The following is a 20534-nucleotide window of genomic DNA, read 5'->3' on the forward strand; positions in this document are numbered from 1 at the left end:
GTGCCAGCACTAAATGACAGATGAACAGCTGGTAGCAAAGGTGGCAGCTCTAGCATTTCCCTGTATTTATGGAGTATTGAAACAAAGGAGTGTTATCTGGGTTTGTTTTCCTGGGCTGGATGCTTGTCTTCAGATTCAGCAATTCTCTGGGTCCCAGGACTGGGTGTAGGAGAGTGGATGGGTTTTGTTTAGCACAAGTGAATGTTGCTCCCTCACCAGAGCATGCCTGGAGCATGGGGCATGGCTGTGCCCCTCACCCACCCCCTCTGCTTCCAGTCTGTTCCCATATTTTGTCTGACAGCACTTGCTCCTTATTAACATGACTATAGCGTCTTTGTGCCCTCTTTCAGAAGAAATCCTGCACCAGAATAAATTTCAGAGGTGACAGATTGGAACAGTTTGACCAGATGATGGCACACAAATGTCTTTTAGACCAACAGCACCTGTGACTCTGCACCTCTTTGGCTTTGGCCCTGGGCAGGAGTTGTGCCTGGAACCATTGCCTACCCACTTCTGGCTTGTCCTGCACTCATCCTGGGGATGCTGGGCTCTGGTGTGGAGATCAGGGATTATGACCCTGGTGAGGGAGAGGCTGTGGCTGCTGTAAAGCAGATACCTGTATTTACATGTCATTCAGAAGCTCAGTTGTGCTGTATTTCACAGTCTATGAAAAATTGTGATGTTGGGGTTCATGGAAAACAAGCCAGTGTGTGATGGTCAGTGCCAGGTGTGATGGTGTAACAGGTAGTGCCATGTCCACTGAGACTGGAACTTTCCCAACCAGGAAGGTAGTCCCAGCACATGGGTTTTTTATGTCTCTGTCTTGTCAGAACAATTTCTAAGCCTCTTCCTCACTGCAAACTCTGAGTACAGATTGATGGGGGGTGAAGTGGCAAATACCTCTCTGCTCACCCACTGCCAGGAGAGCTTTTGCAGCTGTTGGGTTGCAGTGTCGTCCGTAGATCGGCCAGACACAGGACAGTACAGGGTGAAACACCGGCACGGAAAGGTGCCAGAGGGGCCAGCTGCCTCCCGAGAAGCGCCAGGGGATGCCAAGCCCCGCTTTAGGGCATCGGGAGCCTGGGCCGGGGTGCCTCAGCTCTCTGCCCTTGGAGAGACAGCTGGCACCCAGCCGCATCCTCTGCGCGGGGCTGTTGAGCGGGGCACAGACGGGGGAGCCCGGCCAGGAGCCCGGCCAGGAGCCCGGCCAGGAGCCCGCTGCCCCCGGAGCTCGGAGCCGGGACAACCTTTCCGTGCGGGCAGCGGGGCATCAGGGCGCCGCTCGCAGATATAGGTCCGGGCTGGAGGGAACGTCCCCGGCTGGGAGGAGCCAGCGGCTCCGCCGCTGTAAACAGTGCGGGCACCGCCAGCGGTTGGGAGATGGATATAAAAAGGGAGGCGGAGGGGAGGCAGCCGGAGCGGCGGAGCGGGAGCTGCCTGCGCCTGCCTGCCCCTGCCTGCCTGCCCCGCCAGGTGCCCGCAGACCGGGCCGGCAGCTCCAGAGGCTGCGGCAGAGCCCACGGTCGGCGCTGTCGGGACAGGTAAGTGCGCGCAGCGAAGTTTGGGGCGCGGCGGTGCCGCTCGTCGAGCAGCGCCGGGTTCGCTCCGCGCCGCCGCTCGGGCTCGCCGCCTGCGGGGTGTGTGGAGCGGGACGGGGCTCTGCTTGCGCCGCTGCGACGTTAAGTGAAGGGAGAAAAGGAAAAGAAAGAAAACCAAACCCCCCCAGCGAAACCATTCAAACATCCAAAGCAAATGTGCCTTTTGCCGGCTCCGTGCAAAGTCGCGGCGCACGTGTTGCGGACGGCAGCGGCCCCGGGCGCAGGTAGCGGCTGCGGGCGCGCCCGGGACCGGGCGGGGAGCCCGGGGAGCCGCGACTCCTCCTGCCCTTCGCCCCGGACCCGCTGCCGGTGCCGCCGCGGGACGCGTCCCGGAGCGGCGATCGCAGCAGCACCAGGTCGGTACCGCTCCCTCCGCTCCCCCTCGCCCCCAGACGCCGCCGCCGCTGCCGCCGCTCCTTTCTTGCAGGGCTCTGCCCGGATACCGTCCGCAGCTCGCCCTGTGGCGAGCCGGCTCCGACAGCCGCCGGGCTGGGCTGTGAGCCGGCCCTGCGCCCCGAGGGCTCCGCCGCCTTCCCTCGTCATCCGCCGGAGGAGAGCGGGGCCGCCGGAGCCGCGGGTGCTGCGGGGTGTCCCGGCCTCGCTGCCGGCACCTCCCGGCCCCTCGCTCCCCTCGTCACCCGGCAGCCGGTGCTCGCCAACCGCCCCCACGGGCCGCCCGTCACCCTGCGGGCCCTCCGCATCCTCATCCACGACGGCGGGGAGCGGCACATGGGCTCGGAGCGCTGCCCCTGCCTCTCTGTACGGGCACGCCGCCGTGGAAGGCTTCGGGCAGAACTTCGTGGGCGTGAGTCGTGGCGGCATCCTGGAGCCGCACGGCCGCTCCTGGACCCTCGTGTGCAGGACGCTGCATCCCTGCGGCTCCGCCACGGCCCCGGCTGCTCCGAGAGGCGCTGGGGCAGCCGCGGGCTCAACCTGCGCGCCCTGGACGGCGGCACAGCGCGGCTGCTTCTACACCCACCTGCGGCCGGGCAGCGCTTTCCTGGCCCGGCAGCCCCGGGGGGCTCGGCCGCCCGCAGCCTCCCCCCGGAGACGCGGCTGCTGCTGCGGGACCGCCGGGACAGCGCTTCATCCTCCGGCGCTCCAGGTGAGGCGGGGGCGGGAGCGGAGCCACCATGGACAGCTCCGCGTGCCGGGGGCTCGTCCCGAGCGAGGGGCGGAGCGGGGCTCGGCCGGGCCCGCGGGCCGGGGGATGCGGTGGGTACCGGGGGATGCAGGAAGCACCCGGGGTCAACATGCCCCGTGCCAGAAGGAGGAGAGTTGTGCCATGCTCCCTCCTGCCCAAGTTCTTCGCGGGGTGCAGGGCTCGGAGTGTCACCTGTTTGCTCCTTCCCTGCCTCTCTCAGGCAGTGCTGGGCGCTGGTGGGATCCTCGGAGGGGATCAGCATTTCACAGAGAAGATGAGCAGAAGTATCATGGGAATGGACAATAGGGTTAGCCATAGCCTAGAGATATTTCCTCACATACAACAGCACCAGTTTTACTGTAGCTCCTTTCAGTGGATGGGCAAAAGGTTCAGCCTTCCCTGAGAATTGCTCCTCTTCTGTTGCTTTGCTCTGCTTTTCCTGTGTGGCCGCTGTGAATCTGAGCAATGATAATCATGCCATAGTCTTTGGCTCACATGGATGTTGACCAAGCTAACAGAATACTCTTCAAAGTAGTGTTTTAGTTTTCTACAAAAGATGGCACTGACATATTTCATGCTAGAGTAGTTCTATCATGCACAGGGTTATCTAGATCAGAATTAAATCATTATGCTCTTCATCTAATTGTATGATTCTGCCATGTGCAGCTGTAAAAATAATTGATTGCTTCATTTTTCAGGCGTGCCTCATAATGGATTTGAAGTGGAAGTGTCCAAAGGAATAATTTTTCATCTGGTGGATGAGGTTACAAGTTGGTTACCTAGTGACCTGGTATCATCACTGCCAGTACAGATTATTCTATGCATCAGCCTGAAGAGTTCAATCTCCTTCCTTGTCCAAGGAAAAACGATGTGAAACTGATGGTATGAAATATTTTTATCAAGGTACTAATTCGTGGTAAATATTTACATAGTCTTGTCTTTTAAATTCTACATTTACTTGTGTTTTAAAACAGTTGATGTCCCATAAACCTAAGGGCACATATGAGAGCTGAATGCCCTGATTTTATTTTGGGGTTTGAAAGTTTTACCAGAGGCAGCATTCCTTTGTAGCAGCCTCTGGGATCAGATAGTAATGGCTGGCATGTGCCCAGACTTGGTGATTGCTTCAAGGAAAGATGTGCATTTGTTCTGAACAATTCATAAAGAAGGGGGATTCATCCTGAGTAAAAATTTTTCTGGTTTCCACAGGCAGCCCGATTTGTCTTCACATTGGAGAAGTCATAGATGGTGTTGATATGAGAACTGAGGTTGAAGAAGTATAAGAAATATACTTATTCAAGGAGAAATGGAAGACTCCTGTTATGGACAATACCAATGCCAGTTTTTATCTTTTGATACTTTTGGAGTTCACATTCAAGTGAGTAATTTTTAATATGTTTGCTTGTAGGTGGTTTCAGATAGTTCCTTTCCTGGTTTGTAAACAAGCAATATAAAGCATCCAATTACCATTATGTATGTGGTTTTCTTTAGTATGTTTGCAAAACCATGCCCTTCTAGGGGATACCCTTTGCGGGGATTCTTTAGCAGCATTGCTGTCAGCAGGGCCAGTGCAAAGATAGTTCACGAGATGTCACTGAAGAAACTGCAGCTCCTGCAGAGCAAACCTGCTCCCAGAGAAATGCTGGGTCTCTCCTTGTTGTGCTTTGCACCTCCCAGCTGTCTCGTGTGCTGGGTGGAGGTGCAGCCTTGCTGCTCCAGGGCTTTGTGTAAAGGTGCTCCTGTACCAGGTGGTGGAAACTGGGGAGCTGAGCAGGTCTGGGCTAAAATCACTCTACAGCAGAAGCTGCCAGGAAACAGAGCCTGCTGGCAAAGGCTCCCCTTTCTGCAGTTGGCAGGAGCAGGGTGTCTGTCAGTGCCATTGCTAAACACTGCACATGCTGCCTGGCAGCTGCTCCTGGCAGCCCTGTGCCCGTAGGTGTGCAGCTGCTGGCACACACTGCAGCTCCTGAGCTGCTCAGGGTGCAAACAGGCAGCTCACACTTCCTCCTGGGACCAGACCACGTTTAACTCTGAAAAAGTGTTGCCTAGTGAAAGAGAAAAAAAGCACCAAAAGTGTTTTTCTTTTTGTGATTGTTTCTATTGTAATGCCTTACCTGGATCTGCATTTGTCTCAACAGATCCTGAGGAATTTTAGCTCTGTTCACATGTCAGGAGTGGAACAAAAAAATACATGGGGCAACAAATCCTGGGCAGTTACCCAGTGCATTTTCACCTGGCTGAGGATGTGGATGGGAGAGGATATGTGCACACAATAACCTGGTTATCACCACTGCTTTTCTGGGTGTGTTCTCATATGTGGAACTTGTGGCTTTCTGGTAAGAGATATATTTTATTAGTAACAAGTTCAGTTCCTTGCTTTGCCAGGGCTAAACAGTGAGAGCCATTTGTGATGCAAAGAGAAATCAGGATATTTAAGTAAGGCATCTTTTTCCCAAGAAATGTCCCAACTTCTCCCTTGTTTAGGACTGTTCCTCTGTTTGAAATAAATGTCAGGTTCTCAGCACAGCCTAATTAATATTATCAGATCATATATAGTGTGATCAGATATAGGGAAATCTTTGCCATGGTAATTCTGGACAGTTTGTGATAATGAGAACTTTTATATAAAATTAATGCACTGAAGTACAAATGGAGCTGACTGAAGCAATGGACCTTTAATTTGCAATCAGATAAAAAAGAGAGGGCTTGCTCAAATCATGACAACATGAAATATATCCCAAAATGTTCATGTGACAAAGGGAATGAAATATGAGCACAACAGACCCAAATGGTCCCTTCAGTGCCAGTAAAGCCCTCAGGAACTTGGTTTTGACCTAGATCCACAAGGGCATTGTGAAGAGGAACTTTAAAAAAAGGTCACAACAAAAGCCATACGTGTCCCAGCTGGAAAGGAGAGATTCCTGCTCCAGTCCCAACATGTCCAGTTGCTGTGTGCTCTGCAGGACCCTGAGCAAAATTTTGGTGTCTGAGAGCATTTCCTCATTCACTGGGTGTGTGCTTAGGAGGACATCCTGACCTCCTGTGTTTTTCCTGGCAATTTTTTCTCAGTCTTGTAAGAACTGAAAAAGCTGTATAAGACACAAAATAGAGATGTGCTCCATGTGTGAAAGGGTTCCCTGAAATAATGTATTCATGAAAATGCAAGACAGGACCTGTACAACACAGCAGCACTCTTCATGTATCCTAAACTTGATTTATATTATATTGTAATTTTCTCTGTCTGTAGAGCCTAATTCTGTGTTCAGTCCTTAGGTTGGCAGGAGGCTTGTCCAGGATGTGTGGATGTAGTTTAGCTTCTTTCTTTTCCTTGGGTTCCACACCTCTGGAATTGAAGTAATGTGTCTGGGATGAAAAATAAAGCCTTATGCTAATAATGGTCTTTAGAAGAATAGTGCATGGTCTTGCTCTTTATCAGAAGGGAGGTACTCAAGGGTTTATCTGGGTGTGTGGAGTGCAATCAAGGATCCAAGTGATCCAAGCCCTGGTTGTGTGACCCTGAGGGCTTGGAGTACTTGAATCAGTGAGAAGATTTCATAGTAAAAATTAAATATGTGATTCTTTGAAAGAATCATGTGGCTTTGATCTATAGTCATTAAAATGAAGAGTAATTAAAATGTAATAAAAAGCTTTGCTTTCAAAGAATTTAAAATAATTTGTAGCTCCAGAGAACAGCATGTGTATATCAGAGCAAGGCAGTTAAATAACACAGGCAGGTACCTGCTTCAGCACCACATCATGGAATTCCAGAGTAAAATAGAGAGGAGGTTTCCCCCCTCCCATCCCGAGGTTTTGGAGGGTGTAATTTTAGATGCACATTGCCAGAGTGGTTTGTGCTCCACTGTGTGCAGGTCATGCAGAGCTGTCTGCACTCCCCTTCTCCATCTGTGCCAGGCTGGTGCTGCTTTGCAGCCAGCAGCAGCTTGGGTTGCTGGGGAGGCTGAGCAGGCTGGCTGTGCTCAGTGCTGGGCACAGGGCAGGCTGCTCATCTGCCATGTCTAACGTTGCACTGCATAAAGGACACCTATATTGTGTTGCTGAACTATATATAATTCAGTGTTCAGAGGCATCTTAGTCATCTGGCCACAGCAGCAGGGCTGCAGCTTGTGCTGGGGACAGTGTTTCATGCTGGCACACACAGTAAAATGTCACTGACAGTGCTGCAGGTGGGTGCCCTTCCAGGCCTGGGTTTCCTATCACTGATACACTGGAATTGATCACTTACTGGGGTTTTGTTCTGATGGCATGGACCCTTATCTCTGAGCAAATGGGAGTGATCTTGTAATCACATCAGTCCTGGTCACGAGAGTGATCACTCCCATTTTGTGTGTGCAACTTTTCAGGGCTGCCATGCAAGCCTGAAGCCAGGACTAATCATATTAATTGAAGCTAAGATCTGGTTTTGAATGCAAGTCTGGCTTTTCATGCAGCCATCTGAAGCACAATTAGCCAAACTGCAGCTACATGCAGAAAAATGAAACTCTACAGTTGAGATGCTGTTCCACACAGGGAGCAGTTTGTTGCAGTTTTCTCTCCAAACCCAGCCTTCCATGGCCCCTTGGCACAGCTTCTGGCCTCCATTTGGGAGGGTGGAAGCAGCCAGGCTTACTGATCTGAGCAGGCTGGCAGGGACACTTGCATTTTTGCCTAAATCCATTTCCTATTTGCTTTTATGAGACTCAGCTGGCTGGGAGGGACATGCTCAGTGTCAGTTCTCTGTCACCCTCCTGTGGCTCACTCCAAGGTGCTGTGCCCATATGCAGGGTCCTGCTGGATTTTCAACACTCAGAGGAACTGGGCACCTGCTTGTGTTGTGCCTCATTTTAACTCTCTTTTGGACACCTCATTGAGGCAGAAACAGGAACAGCAGATGACAAGTTTGAGGGGTGACTGCCAGGAAAACAATGAAATCCAGCAGATTATATATATACCTATGGGGACTATACTGTTTGTGAGTCCAGATGTTATGTACAGTTTCAGCCCATCAAGGGGAAATTACAGGATATGATTCCACAAAATGGATTTATTTCAAGTATCCCTCTGTATACAAAAATAACCAAGTAGGTTAATATTAGTTAATCTTGCAGTCTTGCATAGACATAGCTGACGTCAACAGGAATTTTGTATGCCTGAAGAGGGAATATAAATGCTGACAGGGATCATTTGAGTACAAAGTTAAGGTTTCTGTAAGATTTAGTAACAAATAGCTGGTATTTTAACTAGCCTGATTTAATATTTACATTTAAAAGAAGGATTTCTGAATTTATCTTCATAAGACTGTACATCAAAGGAGGCTTGTGCTAAGTCCTTTTGGTCAAATTAGGGTTTAATGCCATATCCCCGAGCATGTCAATTAATATTAAATAGACTGAAATAGTAAAATACCATCTCTACCCAAGATGATCATTACAGGGAAGAAGTGGCCCTGCACCTTCTGAGAATGGAGAAGAAAGAACAGGAATCTCGTTAATATAAATTACTTTGCATGGTGCATTTGAAAGTATATCTTATTCAATTTTGAGAATGTTGCAGTCATAAAAATTTCTTGATTAACCATAGTGATTTTTTGGTTTATCATGTGAGACACACTTGTCTTTATTCACCTTTATATAGATATTTACTTTATGACACTGAATCAAAAAGTCTTTCTGAGAGATGAGGGTATTTTCAAATCCAGTATTTTGCACTTTTCCATTAATTATGCATGTAATCTTCCTCAGAGTAGTTTTAAGATCAGTCCACAATTGTGCCTGTAGTTTGAGTCAGTTCCAGGACTGATGGAGGCACCTCTCATAGTGATAGAAGGTCAGCAGGTTTTTTTATACATGATCTTTATTACTTACAAAAGATGCTATCCAATGAAGTAAGACAACAGATGACAATGTTTTTATAGCTATATCTGGCTTCTGTGTGTACCACTAGTGATCTTCCTTCTGAAGAAAAACTCCTTACTGGGACAAACACCAACATTTTATCTCCTTAGTCTTCTTAATGGGCCATTTGCAGCTTGCAAGGATATTGTTTTGGTTTTTTTCACATAGAAGCTTCATAAATTCATAAGCAATTCCTAGCTCCTGCTATTGCCCCTAAAGTTTCAAACAACAGACCAGAAGTTTCTCTCTTCAGATATTTTCCAAAGCCTCTTTACTTAAAAAATCCCCCAACCCTTGGATTTCCTTCAGCTGCATTGAACAGAACATGGATTTTGTGTTAATGTTCACATATAATTTACAATAGGTTCAGCATGTGGCTCCATAAATGACCATGTCTGACATTATTAGATGGTTTATTTTCCTTAAAGAGTGTCATTAAAAGGTTGTGTGGAGTTTTAAAGTCAATAGGAGAGTTGTGGCTCAAGTCCAGGGCAGTGCTATGAAAATGTATCCCTTCCTGTTTGGTAACTGCTTAGGATCATTTTGATTTTGATTTTTCAAGGCTGTCAGCACATTCTGACAACTCAGAGAATGCAGCAGCTGGTGCTCAGGTAAAACCATTTAATGGCAGAGCTATACTTTGCCTCCACTTCCCAAATATTCTACACTTATCCATTGATGTCAAGAGCAATAAGTTTTTAGTACTAGATAAAATTTGCATATGTATTTCTGCAATCTTTGTCTCAGTTAAAAACAACAATGTGCCTACACTTCTCCACTGATTTCTCTCACATTTGTGACTGGAAATGATGTGTGATATCTCTTAGAAAAGATTCCTTTTTATTAGTAGTTAATAGTTAAATGCTCAATAAAATTTTAAGTTTTTATATATGAATACATGCTCTCTCCTTATTATTATATCTTATATTTACCCAAAACAGGTTTGTGTTTTATATACCTGTACAGACCTGGCTGTTTTCTAATAAACCACCTGAATTTCACCCACAGTAAATGCATTTTTAGAACCCTTGTGTGTGCCCTGGGGATGTACTGTGCATGCCAAAGGATAAGCTGGGAGGTGTAGGAATTATGGGCTGATGTGTCACCCCCAGGGGCACATGTTGGCCAGGCTCAGGTTGGAAATCTGCCCAGCACAGTGTGAAAAGCTAAACTCCCCAGGGTGAGCTGTACCACTGATGGCAGAGCCCCATTTCTCAGACCTCCCTTTGTCTTTCAGGATGTTGGGATGTGCTGCCTCCTCCACTGGGTCCCACTGGACAGTCTGAGGGAAGATATCCAGAGGGACAGGCTGAACATCCCCTCCTGGGAGTGTTTCACCACTCCAATCAAGGCATGTGGATGGTTTTTGTGCTCCTGTCAATATTACAGTGTGACACTGGCTGTGTGTCCTGCTCTGTGATGGTTGTGGGTGTATCACATTTTGACAAAGGTCTTTTTAACATTGCATCAAGACACAATTAACTTTTGGGGGCTCTGTTTGCTGTAAATATTGAGGTTCCATTCCAGGAGCTTCAGTGGGGTGGCTGTGTCAGAGGGAATGTGCCCAGGCTACGAGTACACCAACTTTAAAATGAGATTTGAGGAGAGACAGGCAGGACCCTCTGACTGCTGTTGGCCACAGTGATGCCAGGGTGTAAGGGGATGAGGAAAATAATTCATGCCAATGACTGCTCATCACCTCTGGAAAATGAGACCAAAAATTCAAGGGTAGTTCCAACACAACCACTTTCCCCCACATATGCTGTTGACATGAAGACATAACCTGTAAGACATAAAAATAATTTCAAACTTATTTCTCAGTATTCTAGATTGACCCTGGTTTTGTTCTCTGTGCTTTGTGCATTTTACATCTTGGTCCATGGCAGCTCCAGCCCAAAGCCTGTCAGTTGGCTGCAGCAGCTCGTGTTCTCTCTCGGCTGCCGGGGGACTCGTCACTCCTTATTTAAAACCTTAATTCTCAACAACACTCTTTTTCCAAAAAGTTATCAAGAGCTTGGCAGGGTCCCTTACTGCTTTCTGCAAGGGAGAGAGTGGGAGTTCAGAGCCTTGCTTTGGGTCAGGAGGGAGCCCAAGATGCTGATGTATAACATATGGCAGGGCAGGCTGTGTCCTGATCCAGCCACATCCTGTGCTAATGTCCTGCTGAGCAGGGCCAAGGGACACCAAAAGGGACAGAGAGCCTGGCTGCTGCTGCTCCTGTGCCTGCACTGCCTGCCCACATCCATTGAGAAAATCTGGGATTTTGCTCCCTCTTGGTTGATCTGTTAAGCTAATTGGAGGTGTGTGCATTTCCAGGCTGGTTTGGTTATTGGAAAAGGAGTAAAGACAACGAGAGCCAGGGCTGAGGATCCCAGGGAGCATCTCACTGCTGATGATGCCAGGTAAGCACATGCTGCATGGCTCTGTTTTGGATAGCTGTACTGCATCTTGGCTTCTGCATTGCATTTAGCAGATCATTAATGCCTCATTATGGCTAGAGCATCTGAAAAATACACGAGCTCTCTCTGATGTGCAGAGGCAACAATTCCATAGCTATGCACTGGATTGTTTGTGTTATTGCTGGCCAAAAAGGACACCCATGCACTTGGGTTGTGAGGACTAAGCAGTGAAGCATGTGGAAGGGGATCTAGATCCCATTAGTGCATTAGTGGGTTTGTAAACTGTAACATTTATTACTAATTGCTTAGAAGAACTTGTATCTGAAAGGTGATGTAAGAGGCTGCTGAGACTGGTAAGAGATTAATGAGGGAAATAAGCAGCCTCAAAGGCTTTTGTCAGCTGCTTTGAAATGTCTGAGCTTCCTTTCACAGAATGGAAGCAGGTAAATTAAGGCCATTTTCTCCCTCACTGCAGTCCTATGGGTCTGTGTGAGGAAGTTGAGAGAAATCAGCTGCTGCTCCTGGTCAAGCCTTGGTTTTTTCCCCCCTCCATCATCCCCTATCGATATGATATTCCCATAAGGCTGAAAGGAAAAGATGACTGTGTGTCCCTTGAGACACTGCTCTGCCAGGGTCACCCCTTTGGGCACCAAGGAGACACTTTTGTGCCTTTGTACCTCAGCTGGAAGAAGCAGGAGGTGAGGATGGATAGACTCAAAAAAAGCAATGGTGATTTTTCCTCCAGCACAGCACAGATCTACTATTAACAGCCACTGTGGCAAGCAACAGCCTGTGAACAATTTAGATGCATCCAGTTCCAGGAAAAACTTTTGCTTTTGGCAGGTTCTCTTTCAGCAGACACAGAAACATATGGGGGTTTGGTCTGTATATGCAAGGAGAGCAGCTCCAATTACTCTGTTATCCCTGCTGAATGAGATTCCTGAAAGTGTCTAATTGATTTTCTAGCATCAACAGAGAGATTGTCAATGGGCCCTGTAAGAACATCTACAAAAGGATCCGAGTGACTTGGGAAAAATCTTTTCTATGCCTCTAAATCACACTGAATCAAATTAAGGAGTAGCTGTGGGCCCATTGGTGTCTAGTGTCACCTGCTCACTTCACCCAGGCCAGAATTTTGTCCTTATAAATGTTTCTTGTTTTCTGCTTTACACTAAAGCTCAAAAGTGAAATCAGGCTAATAGCCTGACTCTGATTCAGGGCATATCACCTCTTTAAATCCACCATGCCAATAAATGGAAGCCAAAAAAGATCTGCTGGACATTACTGCCTCTGTCTGAAGTTGATTCCTGTGTCTTTTGTGCTGCATTGACTAAGATTCTTTCTTCAGGTTTTGTCCACATTAAGATGCTGATCCTGAAAACTCATGAGTTCCTGCCATGACTGATGGTCTTATTGCTCTTAAAAATAATGACCATGGGGCCTGGGCCAGAGGTGGTGACATTATTTTCCACAACTGAAGGTAGTTTACTTTTATATAATTCCACCCCCAACAAGCATAAATAGGTCTGTAGGCCAAATTTACTGCAGACATTCCTCATCATTTACACCATTGTGTTTCCTCTGTCCCAGGTTTTCAGACAATTAAATTGGACTCACTCTAGCAAGTTAATTTCTTAAAATGAGTCTTCTTCCTATTTTCTCCCCCAGTGTAACATGCTCAAGAATGGAAACTGAGACACTCCCCTGCTAATTAGTGTAAGACAGGAGAAAAGCTCATATTTCCCTTTTAGACCACATCAAGTCTTCCCTGGGCAGCCATAAACACAAGGGGCAATTCAGCCCTTCATTCTCTCTGCCTGAGCATGCCTGGGGAATACATCAGAATTGCAGAATATTTCCTGCTGAACGGGAGGTCCTGATGCTCAAGCACAAAGCTGCCTTGTCATTAACTTGCTGGTTTCTAAACATATTTTAGGCTGTTGTAGTGGTGCATACACCTTTTAAGGACACAAATTTTGCTGTGTCTGTGGTGTAATTAAAAGTGTTAATTGGTGTGTTGTGCTGCATATTTACCTGGTGTTTCTTTGCTTGCAGTGATGGGACTTTCCCAACAGATGACATCTCCAGCCTGGAGGTTGCACACTCCATTTTAGTTGGAGAAAACAGCAACTTTGGCTCCCAGGGTGGCCAGAACAGCTACTGGGGAAAAGGGGCAAATGGACAACACAGAACACTGCCCAGAAACAAGTGAGTTATTCTTCTGCCATTTCTTCTTGATGTTAGCTTAAGGTAAAAGAAAAGCTCCAAGAATTAATGCAGCTACCAATGAGTAATTTATACCAGGTGCTTAAATTATTGTTCAGGCCAGAAATAATAAGCATCCAAATAAACTTACTCTTCAGGCCAACAGCTTGAGAGCATTCTTGACTGAATGTGTTTGATTTAGTTTTCTCTTTAGTTTATTAGTCAGTGGAGAATGGATTAGAGAATCTGATTTATGCCAAATGGCTCTTGTGTGGTGCTCCAGCAGTGCAGCACCAAAGTGAGGGTGCAGCTCCCACACACCATGACACCCTCCCTCCTCTGGGCATAACTGGGCAAACACTCCTTGGAAAAGGAGAAACCATTTTTCACTATAGCATCTTTTTTCTTTTTTTTGATAACTATGTGTTATTTCCTGTTTTTAGCAGCACAGCTCTCTGGCAACCACAGTGCCTACCCACGTCCTCACAGAAAATTGTGCTGCCCTAAGCCTAAATTCTATTTTAATATATGGTTTTGGTGAGGCTTAACAATTATTAAACATTCTATGAGGTATAAAAAATTAAGTAATAAGCAGAAGTAATATAGCTCTGGCTATACATGACTCGACCACAAGTGACACCAGGAATGAGATCTCCGCAGGACAGCAAGAATAATCAGAGCTATCCTCAGTTATTACTGGTGTTGTTATTTAAATTGAAGCTGCAAAAAGCTCCTTTGCAGTTCAGATAAGCTCTAATAGTGTTAAGCAGTTTGGGGAGGAGTATGGCAAAGCATCTGATGTCTGTCCTTTTGGTAATTGCTTCCAAGGAGACACTTGTCTCCAGAAAATCTGACTGCTACCATTTTTTCAGTCATGCTGATTTTCCTGAGATGGACATTCCCTGTCCATGGATTCCAGATTTATGATGGGTCTGCCAGGATGGCAAGATGCACTTTCAGAAGTTCACCCCAATTGTTGACAGATACTCCAGAGCCATCAGGTTCTTCATGAAAAACCCCTGGCAGGTCAGCCCCAGAGGAACATGTCAGAGATCCTGATGGACAAAAGTGTAAGTAAGAGAAGCAGAAATGTTTGCTGTTGGATGTGAAAGGTTTTGAAGTTTTTAGCAGTGGTGAGAGATCTATCCTAGAGCAGGATTTCCAAGCAGAAGTGTGTGTTACATTGGTGTATGCCATCAATTAATTTTGAAACCCTTTTCTTATTAGTGATGAAGGTTATTTATAAGCAAGTAAAATGTGATGGTTTTATGCCTGGGCAGACATACACAGAGAAATCTGCATTGGAGAAAGGTTTCACCTTGTAACCAGAACACCCAGAACACAACTTTTAGGTGGTGCAGCATTGCCAGCTGCTGAGGACCTGGCAAAGACCTGGCCTCAGAGGTTGAGAGGGTCACACAGGAGATATCAGGAGCCAGTAAACTGCAAAACAATTCCACAGAAATAGCAAATGCTCTGAGAAGCAAAGCCATGACCCAGTTTCTGAGATCAGCTGTGAAATTCCTGTTGAGCACAACAGTGACTTCCCTTGAGCTGTGACAGCAGAATGGGGCTCTGTATCTCTGCCTTGGCAGAAGCTGTAGAATGCTGAGCAATTCCAGTCCTTGTCCTGGATTCCTGCAGGGATCATGACCCTGGACACTTGGATTGGGAAATGATGGATTCCACCTGGCTCTCTCCCAGGAATTGTGACCTCTCCTCAGCTTTTTCAAACAAGGTCTGTAGTTGTTGGGATGTCCATGAACTACAGTAACTCTGGCTTGAGGTTTGGTTTTATCTTGAGGAAAATTTCCATTGCTCTGAGACTGACCAACATCACTGCCTCTGGTAAGCAGAGCCTTTATCTGTCCCCTCTCTGGCACACCTTAGACCAACAGCAAGGGGATACTTATAAATTCATAAAGGATGGTGTTGATTGCAGTCACTTGACTGCTCCTCTAAGGAAAACAAGGCTCTGTGCATTTTGGTGAGGAGATCTTAGTTATCTCAGATGCTTTATGGACCTTTAATTTGCAGCTCCTTCTTTATGTGTTCCCTTGGGGAAATGGGTATAAGATGTCTTGGGGAACATTGACAAGAAAATCAAAATGGAACTGGGGAGGTGAGCTTAGAGAAAAAAAAATGTTTGATCAGGGGAGTGGAAGAGTGGAAAATTCCCTCCAGTAATAGCTGGTAGGACTGTCCACCAGAATGGTTTCAGACAAGTGACATTTTATGCACTTTGGCAAAGGGTTGATTATATCTTGAATGGCTGAAAATGCAAGTCTTTAATACAGTCACAACATTTGAGGCCAATGATCCTGCTAAATATGCAGTATTATCTGTTTGAGAGGCAGTTCAGTACTGCAACACCTTTAGGAGCTAAGCATTTCAAAGTAAAAATGGTGAGAAGAATTCCTAAATAATTCTGCAAAGAAAATTAAACCATTGCAGTGAAGGCCTATTACAAAAAAATCCAAAACAAACCAAAAAACAACCACAAAGTCAAACAAACCCTAATGACATGATCTCAATATTTATTATTTGTATATTTCTAAGAAAATATCAACTTCTGGTGCTTTGCCAGCTTAAGAACCATGTATATTTGTAAGCACCTGCATCCCAGGAACTTTCACTTTGATTCTATCTTATCTGGATTGAACCCATATGTGCTACATCTGATTTTTTGCTTGTAGAACCACAGACAGTTTATTTGTTGTTGTTGTTGTTGCTCATTGCTATATGGGATAATATATCTTTGCCTAGTTATGATAGAGCCTGTCAACCATTTTAATTAATTTTCCATCTCCAGGCTTCATTTTATTAGTTTTTAAAGGATGGCTAAGTACTAATTCCCTAAAGTACAATCATTTCACTGTTGTTCTTTAAGAAGAAATGAAACATTACTGCAAGTTGTGTAGTGATGACAAAACTATTAGTCATGCTGAAAGATAATTGTATAATTAATCAGACTAATCAGCAGATTGGTTAGACAACAAAATAATAAAGCCAGTCAGGTCTTGTTTAATTCCAGCATAAAAATAACAGTGAAGCAGAACAGAAGACCTAAACATTGCACTGCACATGAAGGATTCTAGTTGTCTATCCATTGACAAAGCTCAGTCTCACATATTATCTATGCATTTATCCATTGCAAGATTATTGCTGGGCTTGTTTGTTTGTTTGTTTTGAGAAGAGTGCTTTTAGAAAGTTATTTCAAAGCAGTGGAAGCAGCAGCTGGCTGTAACCCAGCTGAGGGATGGTGATGTGGTCTCCTGTATCTGTGTTATGTGTCAGTCAGCAGCACCTGGAGAACCCAAAGATGCCCCAGCCCAGAACCAGGCCATGTCCAAACTCTGCTCCATCACTTCTTAAGAAGACCTGACATTATCTCTTTTTAGTCATAAAACTGCCTGATATATCTCTTTTTAGTCACAAAACTGCCACCCACTCACCCCTCTGAGCACAGAGTGAGGTGAGGAGCAGGAGCAAAGCCACCTGCAACAGGTGCAGAAGACTCCCAAATTTTTCCCAGCTCACATTGTCTGCTAAAAATTCCTCTGGTCATTTTGTCCCTGCACCAGGAGTTTAGGGTGGATTCCATCCTTTTCCACTCCTACCTGTGCCAGCTCTACCTCATCTCAGGAATTGTCTGCCAAAGGAATCCCAGTGCTCTGTTGGGTGGGTTTGTGGTCCCCAGAAGGGCTCACAGGGGCCAGTACTGACCCCTGGCTATGGGCTAGCAGCTCCCATGGGATTGCAGCCCAGCCTAGCTGGGAGATGGACACTCCTCATGTTGATTTTGCTATGCTTGGCCTGGGTTGTTTTAGTGCTGGGTTTCTGCGTCAAGGCACATATTTGCAAATAGCTCATGATGGGAAAAAAGAAAAGCAGACAGTGAGCTGAAGTCTGTTATTTCCTGAAACAGACAGCAGAAATAAAACAGTCCCAACCCTAAGGAGACTCCTGACCAAAGGGAACTTGGCAGGGTGAGGATTTGCATCACTCCAGTAGAGGAAAAGCCATGGGGACAGAGACCTTGGGTGGTAAAAGAGGGGAAGATTCCCACTGGATGAAAATGGTTTTATTGAAATGATAACAGTGAGATGTCTTTTGTTGGCAGCTTGTGCCAACACTGAAATATTACAAGAAGTTACTAATTATTACAATGATTTCCAGCACCTTATTATTTTTTAAAGCAGAAAGTGCAGCTGTCAGGGTTCCCTGCAGGTGTGTTAGGTGTGCTGCCTTTGGACAGGTTGAGTTAGCACATTCTTGAGAGATTACAAACAGAACTCTGTCAGGCTTCAGACAGGTAACTCAAGTAACCTTTATACCATATCACTCAGAGGTAGTCCACACCTAGTGAAAATTAGATGTCTGAGCAGGAGTGTGGCATCCAGACATGACCTGTCTCTGCACCTTCTTCTAGCTCATTCCTAGATCTGTGTGAACAAACCTGAGGAGCAGAGGCTTTATTCCTGTGTGTTCACTTAGAAAAAAAAATACACACTGCCATAGCTGTAACTGCAAACTCAATGACACTCCCACAGCTTACCAAAGTAAGGTAACCTTGAGACTTATATGAGAACTGACACTGCTCATTAACATTTCCACTTTAATTCTGACTTTCAGACTTTTTAGAGGAGAATGTTAACAAAATTAGCACCAAAACTGTCTGCTGGATGGGAACACTGAGAGTGTTGATCAAATGTAAGATGTGCTGGCTGTGCCTTCATTTGGTTTGAAGTGCAGCTGACTTTGTTCTCCTTCCCAGTGAAGTGCCTGTTTTCATATGCAACTCCAGAAGTGCCATCACAAAGTATTTGTGATGGAGTTTTGAGCTGCTGCAGTGTTTGCATTTTTTTATTATCTCATCTTTTATAAATTAAAACTCAAGGAAAGGAAAAAAACCAACTTTTGGGATCCTCCTAGGCCAAGGCCAAGGAGCCTTTTGGTGAAAAACTTTCTGTGGTGAGGCAAGAAAAGATTAAAAAAACCTTGCAAATGCACCTTCAATTTCCAAGTGTTTGAGCCTCCTTTAAAAGAGACTGCTTCAAATACTTGTTTATGAGATTCATACTTAGAAAAGAAGGTGGCAGAAAATGGTTCTAGGCTTTAATTTCATTTTAAAGGAATAAAGACTTTTATTCTGCAAATAGCTGTTGCTGCAGGGTTTGGTTTTTTTTAAGGTGATGGACTTCCATCCAACTCAGAGTCACAATAACCCTCCTATTCTCCTAAGCCCTTCTGTTTATTATTGTTAAAATAAAGCCTTTAAAGCCTTTAATAAACTTTCAGCCTAATCCTGCTGACCCTAATTCTTACTCATGTGCACAGTCCAATTAAAATTAGTTGGGTTAAATGGAACAAATGACAGTCTTTGGGTCAGCACAATCCTGTTGTTATTTATGCTGTCTGCTTTTATACGTGTTGCTGCTGGATTCATTCAGAGTGTTTGAACTGGAGTAATTATTTTCTTGATTACTTCTAAACTTAATCTTCACACTCTGTAATAATTTTATCTGCAGACATTAAAATATTCCATGCTTTTTTTTTTTTTTTTGCTGAACATCTGCAGTTTCCTTGTTTTGCTGGATTCTCATATTGGGACAGATATTTTTATTTAGCTACTGAAAAATCTTGAGAGCAGAGCTATGCAAAATGGGGATAATGCTTCTTCCTGTTATTTCTCTTTCCTAAAAAAACCCAAACAAACATGGGATATATTAGAATGTTCATGAGAGCCAATTCTGAGAATTTAAAACTTTTATAAGTTTTATGGGAGTTTAGGAAGAAGAATTAGAAAAAAATGGCACTGACAGAACCATTTTAGTGGACATTGAAAAGATATGAGAAAATTCCCCAAATAGCCAGGTTGTTTTTATATTCTTTATTAACAGCTGTGATATTCCTCAGTAAATTTCATAATCATCCAATATTTTCCTACACTTTCAGCCATCCTCTTCTTTTGCCACTGTTCAATTAATTGCTGTGTGATTTCAAGCAGAAGCATGGTGGTGTGGGTGCACTTCAAAGAACCAAAAGTCTAATTTTTGTAAAAATATCTCCTGGGATTAAGACATGAGAGGGAGAACCAACATTTTTTTTCTAAATAGAAGAGGCAAAATAAAACTCTGCTCAGACAATAGAGCTTCCTAGTTCCAACTCTATCACTGTCAAAATTCTGCAAAGCTGAGTCCTTGCTTTGAGCTAAGAGTGATTTTCACTTTATTTTCTTCTCTAGGTTGGACTGAGAGTGTTTTTTGGCAGACCAGGCCAGTGGTTTGGAAACAGTGACAATGAAAATGTCCCTCTTCCATGATGAGGATGGCTGGTGACAGGGTACCCAGACACCTCCAGAGGCAGAGCAGACAACACCCTGCTGCCACATCCCTCGTGGTGCCCTGCTGGAATGGGGTGATCTGTCCTGGGAAACACACAGGTAACACCCAGCCCAGCCAGCAGCAGATATTCTGGTGAGGGGGGAGGCAGGGAAGCTGCTCAGCACTACCCACACAAAGGATGAACAGTAAATTTGATATAATTTTCCTGGGGTAAAGTTTGGTGTTTTCTTGCTCCAGCCATTTGTCTGCTCTGTCATGGGGCTCTGGTGGATTGTTGTGCTAAATCAAGTTGCAGTAATTGAAGGTTTGCTTCTCTGGTACATCCTACTTGTGTTCAGGATGGTGAAATGGGTGGTTGAGATGCAAACTTGCACCTATGTCTTATTTCCCATGCAGAAATCACAGGCTAAGAGGTGGCCTCAAACCTTGCCAGCAGTGAATATCACAGTCAAACATAGAGTATGCATGTCTCCCTAAGCTAAAAAAATTGGATGCATTTGCTTTAGTTGCACAGCAGAGAGCAGGAGTTGCTATTTAAGTATCTAAACACTGGAATTAAAAACTCTGATGTGTTTTGGCTGGGCAGAAACAGGATTGGGCTCCTATGAAACAGTCCCTTTGAAATAGGGTTTTGTCCTTGGCACTTGGTTTGGCTCTGTGTCTCCAGAGAAATTATTGTCCCTGCTCTGGCAACCTAACAGTTAAATTCAGAGTTGCAAACAAGCAGGCATTTATATTTTTATTTCTATTAATATCCTCCTGGTTATGGCACTCTACATGGTGAGACAGTTTTTCCACCATAGAAAATTTCCTTGGCTAGGTTTAGGCAAGCATAAACATTTACTTCCCTGGGATCCATTACTTACCAACATTTTCAACTAATAAGCATCCAGCAGGATGAGTAAAGGTCACATTAAATGCTTCACTTTATGGGTTTTGGGAGGGAAATA

The 20534-nt window shown here is 45.3% G+C and overlaps 1 protein-coding gene and 1 pseudogene across 4 annotated transcripts in view; both read left to right on the forward strand.

The window, feature by feature from the left end:
* The first annotated feature begins 1049 nt into the window (after window positions 1-1049).
* LOC306807976 (cell surface hyaluronidase CEMIP2-like) lies at window positions 1050-19720 on the forward strand (annotated as a pseudogene). Its single transcript has 9 exons — window positions 1050-1822; window positions 1991-2703; window positions 2963-3129; window positions 3441-3624; window positions 3952-4120; window positions 4881-5136; window positions 13088-13240; window positions 14129-14307; window positions 19485-19720. The product of its transcript is annotated as a cell surface hyaluronidase CEMIP2-like (transcript).
* Window positions 1381-20534, forward strand: part of CEMIP (cell migration inducing hyaluronidase 1) — a 113430-nt gene continuing 94276 nt past the window's right edge. For all 3 annotated transcript variants that reach the window (XM_079317534.1, XM_079317533.1, XM_079317535.1), the window contains exon 1: window positions 1381-1541. The gene's annotated coding sequence lies outside the window, so the exon portion shown is untranslated. The remainder of the gene's footprint in view (window positions 1542-20534) is intronic.

Source organism: Erithacus rubecula (assembly GCF_903797595.1).
Source record: "Erithacus rubecula genome assembly, chromosome: 14".
In the NCBI taxonomy this organism is placed as follows: Eukaryota; Metazoa; Chordata; class Aves; order Passeriformes; family Muscicapidae; genus Erithacus; species Erithacus rubecula.